We start from the raw sequence: 7,500 nt of genomic DNA, 5'->3' as shown, positions 1-7,500 counted from the left end.
AAGCTGAGCTGGTAAATGTTTTAAGTTTCCCATGCAACCTTTGGATAGAGATAACGGTGTCCTCTGCTCCCCTCACTAACTCGACAAACAGAGCACCGTTCAATTCACAGCGTTAAGTCAGTAAGTAAATACATACCTAAGTCTCACATTTCTCCTAATTCTCCACCTCCCACCGCCTCCCTGTGCACCTCTTGCTTCCCTCCTCTCCACCAGACTCTCTCTCTCTCTTCCCCAGCTCCAGTGACTTAATCTATTATTCTGTAAGACGTGACTTTATACTAATGCGTTTTATCTTGCACAGACATCGTGTAACACAGCCGCCGCCGCCGCCGCCACCACCGCCTCCTCAGACTCCAATACCACACACTCCAATAACAGGTACTATGCTGCTATTGGTAATCCTACTACTCCTCCTCCTACTCCTCTTTCTGTTCCTGCTTCTTCTCCAACTCTTCCTCTTTTTCCTCTTCCTTCTACTGCTGCTACTATTCTTATTACTACTGCTATTACAACTATATTATTATTATTATTATTATTATTATTATTATTATTATTATTATTATTATTAGTAGTAGTAGTAGTAGTAGTAGTAGTAGTAGTAGCAGTAGTAGTAGTGTTTGTTGTTGTTGTTGTTGTTGTTGTTGTTGTTGTTGTTGTTGTTGTTGTAGCATTAGTAGGAGCATTTGTTGTTGCTGCCGTCGTTGTTGTTACCATTATTCTAATCACATACCTACACAAAAAATAAAGCTGAAATATTAATGCAAAGTATAGACACAAATGCATTATACAAATTACAACTTTTTTTATTGCGTCATTACATACCGTACGGCTTATCACGATGTTAACAGTAGCAGCACAGTAGCAACATCATTACCAGTAGTAGTACTAGTAGTAGTAGTAGTAGTAGTAGTAGTAGTAGTAGTAGTAGTAGTAGTAGTAGTAGTAACATCAGTAACAGCAACAGTAGTTATCATTGTAGTAGTAGTATTAGTAGTAGTAGTAGTAGTGGAAGTATCAGCAACAACAGCGACAACAGTGATAATAGCAGCAGAAGCAGCAGCAGCAGCAGTGACAGTGGATACATAAGGCCAACCACGCATGCCATCCGCTGTCTCGCCGCCTTATCACCTTCCCTCCCTCAGGAAACAGCCACGCCGACGCCAGGTGAGGTGATGATTACCAGGACAAATAAAGAGGCACACAGAAACACCACACACACACACACACACACACACACACACACACACACACACAAACATACATGCATTCCAGGCGCTAAAAAAAACTACATAAAAAAATGGATATAAAAACGAATGATAAAATCAAATCTAGTTGGCAAGACATTCTGGCACAGTGCCAAACGTGAGAGAGAGAGAGAGAGAGAGAGAGAGAGAGAGAGAGAGAGAGAGAGAGAGAGAGAGAGAGAGAGAGAGAGAGAGAGAGAGAGAGAGAGAGAGAGAGGGGAAGTAGGGGAGGAAAGAAAGGAGGAGGAGAAGGAGAAGAAAGGAAGACGAGGGAAGACAAAGAGGGGAAGAAGGGAGGAAGAAGTCCAAGTGAACGTGTCCTGGGCAAAAGGAAAAATGTCGAGATATAAAGAAAAAAAAGTGGCTAATAAAAAGAGATATGGAGGACGAACCAAGAAGAAAAAATAAAGGAGAAGTCTTACAGAAGCCGCTGGAGAGAGAGAGAGAGAGAGAGAGAGAGAGAGAGAGAGAGAGAGAGAGAGAGAGAGAGAGAGAGAGAGAGAGAGAGAGAGAGAGAGAGAGAGAGAGAGAGAGAGAACGTAGAGATAAAATGGAGTAAAGAAGGGAATAAAAGTATGCTATGAGAACAAAAATATGGTGCGAGGTTGATGCAAAAACGGGAAAAATACAAAACCAAGGCTGATATTCATGAATAAACACATGTGCACGAGAGAGAGAGAGAGAGAGAGAGAGAGAGAGAGAGAGAGAGAGAGAGAGAGAGAGAGAGAGAGAGAGAGAGAGAGAGAGAGAGAGAGAATGTCAGATAAGAAAGAAAGAATATGAAGGAAATAAAGAAAGGGGAGTGATAAGAGGCAGGAAGGATAAATGGAACAAGTGCGGTCGTATATTGCCGGAGAGAGAGAGAGAGAGAGAGAGAGAGAGAGAGAGAGAGAGAGAGAGAGAGAGAGAGAGAGAGAGAGAGAGAGAGAGAGAGAGAGAGAGAGAGAGAGAGAGAGAGAGAGACTTTCAGTATATCTAGTTGGATCTATATTGATAAGAATGAAAGGTCTGTGTGTCTGTCTGTCTGTCTTACAATTTCACAACAATGAGATCAAATTCGCGGTAAGTAATAAAAAGGTTTTCGTCTCACCAACTGGTCTCCTTGAATGTTAAATCTCTCACGGCGCTTTTCTGACGCTTAACATGCTCCCCCGTTACTTCCGCGGCTATTGTTCTTCCCAACTCGCTAGCTGCATGAATTTCCACTTGCTCTCATTCCTATTCTGTTCACTACGCTAGAGCAAGAGTCAGGCAGTATCTTCGCTCCTTCATCTCTCACTAGTCAAGTCTGTAATTCTTTTTATAGTTTTATTTTCCTTCCGCCTACAACTTTAGTGTTTCAAAAGTAGTATCAAAAATTCTCCTGACTCTTGGTGTGTGTGTGTGTGTGTGTGTGTGTGTGTGTGTGTGTGTGTGTGTGTGTGTGTGTGTGTGTGTGTGTGTGTGTGTGTGTGTGTGTGTGTGTGTGTGTGTGTGTATGACTGAGAATATGTTATATGTTTTTTGTTCTTTTCATTTGTTGTGCCCTTGCTTACTCTCCTTGTCATCGAAATACATAAATAAATAAATAAATAAATAAATAAACAGATAAATAAAATAAAGAATTACATAAACGAACACATAAGATAAGGAATTATTTAAGGAATACATAGAACATCGATCAACGCGGAACAGTTCGTTAGCAGTTTTGTAATATTAGCAATATTCTCCACAACATACACCCCCCTCGCCCACACCCCCCTCCCGCACACTTCAGGAGGCGGCGTCGTCGTGGCGCGTCCGTACATTACAGGGTTGAGTCCTTCTTGCCGGGAATCACGGTGCATTTTGTGTGAGCGCCGCCGTGTCTGTTATTTTCTCAACACATTTTATGGTTTTCAATTCTCTCTCTCTCTCTCTCTCTCTCTCTCTCTCTCTCTCTCTCTCTCTCTCTCTCTCTCTCTCTCTCTCTCTTCCAAGTCTCATAAAAATAGAAAAAGCTTTAAGTCTCATTATTAACTGGAATGACATCAGCCACCACCACCACCACCACCACCACCACCGCCACCACCAATTTCGATTACGTACAAGAATGCGGCGGAGGATCAATTCTGCCCTCAAGCCGCCCTGCTAATGACCTAATTAACCTGAATAATAGCAAAGGCTGCCTGCAACCGGGCTTAATTAACACCGTTGACGTCACTTATTGGAGGAGGAGGAGGAGGAGGAGGAGGAGGAGGAGGAGGAGGAGGAGGAGAAGGAGGGTTAATATAGGAAGAGAAAATTAAGTGTTCTCATTAATGTTTCCTTCCTTCCTCAGCCTTACTGGATGGCAGGAGGAGAAGGAGGAGGAGGAGGAGGAGGAGGAAAACTGGAAAGTAACTTTTGGCGGAGGAAAAAACAGGTAGTGGAAAAATAATGGAAATGAAATAATAATAGTAAATGAGGTCCATATTTATTCTCTCTCTCTCTCTCTCTCTCTCTCTCTCTCTCTCTCTCTCTCTCTCTCTCTCTCTCTCTCTCTCTCTCTCTCTCTCTCGTGCATTACAGTAATAACGTAAATTTACCCGACATTCGTATAGTCTTACATCGTTGTGTGTGTGTGTGTGTGTGTGTGTGTGTGTGTGTGTGTGTGTGTGTGTGTGTGTGTGTGTGTGTGTGTGTGTGTGTGTGTGTGTGTGTGTGTGTGTGTGTGTGTGTGTGTGTGTGTGTGTGTGTGCGTGCGTGCGTGCGCTTTATTCATCACACACACATTCTTCTTCATGACTAACAACCATAAGCATATTGTCTCTCTCTCTCTCTCTCTCTCTCTCTCTCTCTCTCTCTCTCTCTCTCTCTCTCTCTCTCTCTCTGTCTCTCCACACCCTCTGGCGTCACTCCCTCATTCAGGATCTATCCGGAATGCACCGGTCATTCCACCCCTACCCTCACCACGCCACCTATTCCACCTCTGTTCCACCACACCTAGTCCCCACACCACATTTTTTTGGCCTACCACACCAATCACTCCACCTCTCCCCTACCACATCGGTCACTCCACCTCCTCTCCACCCCACTTCCTCTCTCATGTGTTCATCCTCTCTTTCCACTTCCCACAGAACATGAAAAGGTCCACACAAAATCAAAAGAAAAGAAAACAAGACGAACATTGTGGTAATATTAATAACAATATAAAAAAAGTGGAGAGAGATTGATCATTGGGGAATAAAAAACAAATTAACGTAGCTAGGGGAATAAAAAGCAGATTAACATAGCAAAAGTAAATGCGATATCAACAAATTATGGCTAAAAAAAAAATAAATTCAATGGAAAGAAAGTAAGCTAAAATAAAAATACGAAAAAAATATATATATCAATGGAAGAAAATTGGCATAACATCAAAAAAAGAAAACGAGATATCAACATGTTATGGCAAGACTCAATTAAAAAAAGTAAAATAAAAAATCTTTCACCTACAGAATAAAAAGAGAAAAAAAAGAACAATAACAACCATCAGTAATGTAGAGTCCTCCCACCTTTCTCCTTTCTCCTTTATAGTATCTTATCTTAAAAGGAACACAAAGGAGGAACAAGAAGCAGTAGACCTCAACGATGCCTCTCTCTCTCTCTCTCTCTCTCTCTCTCTCTCTCTCTCTCTCTCTCTCTCTCTCTCTCTCTCTCTCTCTCTCTCTCTCTCTCTGCTCCTCCCCTTCCTCCTCTTCCATCCTCCTCCCACCCACTCACACGAGAACGCCCACCTTGTCCCCATCACTCACGCCCATCACTATCACAATGGCAGGTGCAGGAAGCGTTCACGGCACCCCTTCATCCCTTTCCCTATTATCTCCCCCTTTCCTTCCCCTCCCTCCCCTCTGCTTTTACCTACACCTCCTCCTTTACTCTCCCCTTTCCGCCCCACCAACAGCTATCTGCCCTCAATCTGTCTTTCTCCCCTCTGTTCTCAATTTCCCTTTCTCATCTCTCTCTCTCTCTCTCTCTCTCTCTCTCTCTCTCTCTCTCTCTCTCTCTCTCTCTCTCTCTCTCTCTCTCAACGTTCCCTCTACACTCCTATTTTCCTCTCTATTAACCTCTATACTCCCCCTATATTCCCCTCTTAAAGTTTATCACCGTCCCCCTCTCCTCCTCATCTCCCCTCCCACATTCCTTCCCCAACCCTCCCCTCTCTCCTCCCTCCACAGCACACACACTCCCCAAGCCTCCCTTTCCCTGCACAAACACCTAATTTGTCTTACGTCTGACCTATCCTGTCATTAAGACCTCTTTATCAACAGGAGAGAGACCGATGTGGCTGCCGGCATGACCTCGCCTGCTTACACACACACACACACACACACACACACACACACACACACACACACACACACACACACACACACCTGCGATCTGGGTTTGTGTGTGATGGAAGGAAGTGTGCTAGGTTTGTGAAGGTTTGTTTTCTTTGTTGTTGTTGTTGTTGTTGTTGTTGTTGTTGTTGTTGTTGTTGTTGTTGTTGTTGTATTGGAAAGGTTTATAAAGTGATATCTTCCCTTTAGATGTTTTTACTTTATTTTTTTTTTTACCTTTTTTTCTTGGAGAGTGAATAATATGTATTTTCTTTTATTTGTTACTGGTGTATTTATTTATTTACTTTTGCATTGGGGAGTACGGATGGTTTATGTATGTTTTTCCCGTCATTGTTATTAATAGATTTCATTTTTTATTTTCACTTTTTTTTTTTTACTTTGAGCGGGACAGAAACACTTTTTTTTTTTTTTAACTTTGGATATTATTAATGCATTTCAGCGGTTTTTTTTCCAGGGAGGATGAAAGGTGAGAATTTTTCATTTGTTTTCACCGTATTTGATTTATTCTCTATTTTTTTTTTTTTTCAGTAATTCTACTTACAAGATTTTCCTTTTAGATCTGTTATATATTTATCTTTCTTCCCTTATTGCCGGCAGATTTTCCTTTCAGACATTTACGTTCAGCATCGCCTTGCCTCAACACGAGTGGCTTGGCATGGCTTGGCTTGGAGGCTGTCAGGTGTGAGGAGGATTATTCATTCACTTGTCACGTGTGTAATTTATTTCCTAAAAAAAAAAAAAACAAAAAAAAACAATGGCTTTCTTTTAATGTAGGTAAATTTTATTGATTGTTTAGATAATATTGAAATACCATCAGCGTTTTCATCTAAGAGATAAATAAGGTTAGTTTAAGTTAGTTTTAGATTAATTCAGTTCATTAATTTAACTGCTGATTCTTTCATTGTACAGACTACGATATGAAAAAGCGCCATATGTTGTCCAGAAATAGGCAGTCAGTGTCTGGAAATTAGAAGGCTGAGGTTACTTCCACAACCCGCGAATGATTTCCCTTTCAATTATGAATTTCATTTATTTTCCTTCCCTTATCATTTGAAGAATTTTCTTTACACTGCCTTGTCTATACACGAGTTTAGCTTAGGGACGCCAATCTTTGCTTAATTCTGAATCACTGGGACATCTCTTCTACAGCCACCTCCTAGAAACTGCAAAATCTTCTTTTAATCCCCATTTTTTTTTGTGCGTGTTGTTTTTTTTTTTTTTGTAATGCTTATAAAGATTTCACACCTTGCTTTTAGTACTGAACTGCTGCATATCGCTTTGAAAGGGTTAACACCTTATTAAGAGAAATATGAGGACACTGAAAACATGAGTGCTTACACGTTACAATTTTCACGGGTCTTATGTCAACATTTTACATTAACTGAAGAGATAGTTGTGAAAATACGTAAAAACATTCGTATAATAGAAGATTAAAGTGTCCGGGCGATGCGAGCTGCTCCTGGGGACGGCATGGCGGCTATCACGTGAATCCCTCCCCCAGCTGTGATCACGCGGCGAGGCATCTGCTGTGTGTACTCCACCTGTGTGACGAGGACCACCACTGCCCAACCCCGCAATTATCACTGAGCTCCTCCACTTCCATGCACGGAGAAAAGACACCCCGTGCACCGCCTTGCCCGCCTGACCTTGACGGATGGGCAGGAACGTGGGAAAGGAGAAGAATAAGACGATGATGATGATGATGATGACGAGTGACAAGAAGAAGAAGAAGAAGACGAGGACGAAGACGAAGACGAAGAAGAACAAGAAGAACAAGAAGAAGTAGATGAAAAAGAAGATGAAGAAGAAGATGGAGAAGAACAAGAAGAAGAAGAAGAAGAACAGGGAACATCATCAACAACAACAACAACAACAACGAAAACAGCAATCACAACAACAACGAAAACAACAATCCCACAAAAAAAACGAAAAAA

This window comes from Scylla paramamosain, chromosome 3, assembly GCF_035594125.1.
Source record: "Scylla paramamosain isolate STU-SP2022 chromosome 3, ASM3559412v1, whole genome shotgun sequence".
NCBI classification, from domain to species: domain Eukaryota; kingdom Metazoa; phylum Arthropoda; class Malacostraca; order Decapoda; family Portunidae; genus Scylla; species Scylla paramamosain.
This window is presented reverse-complemented; position numbering follows the sequence as displayed.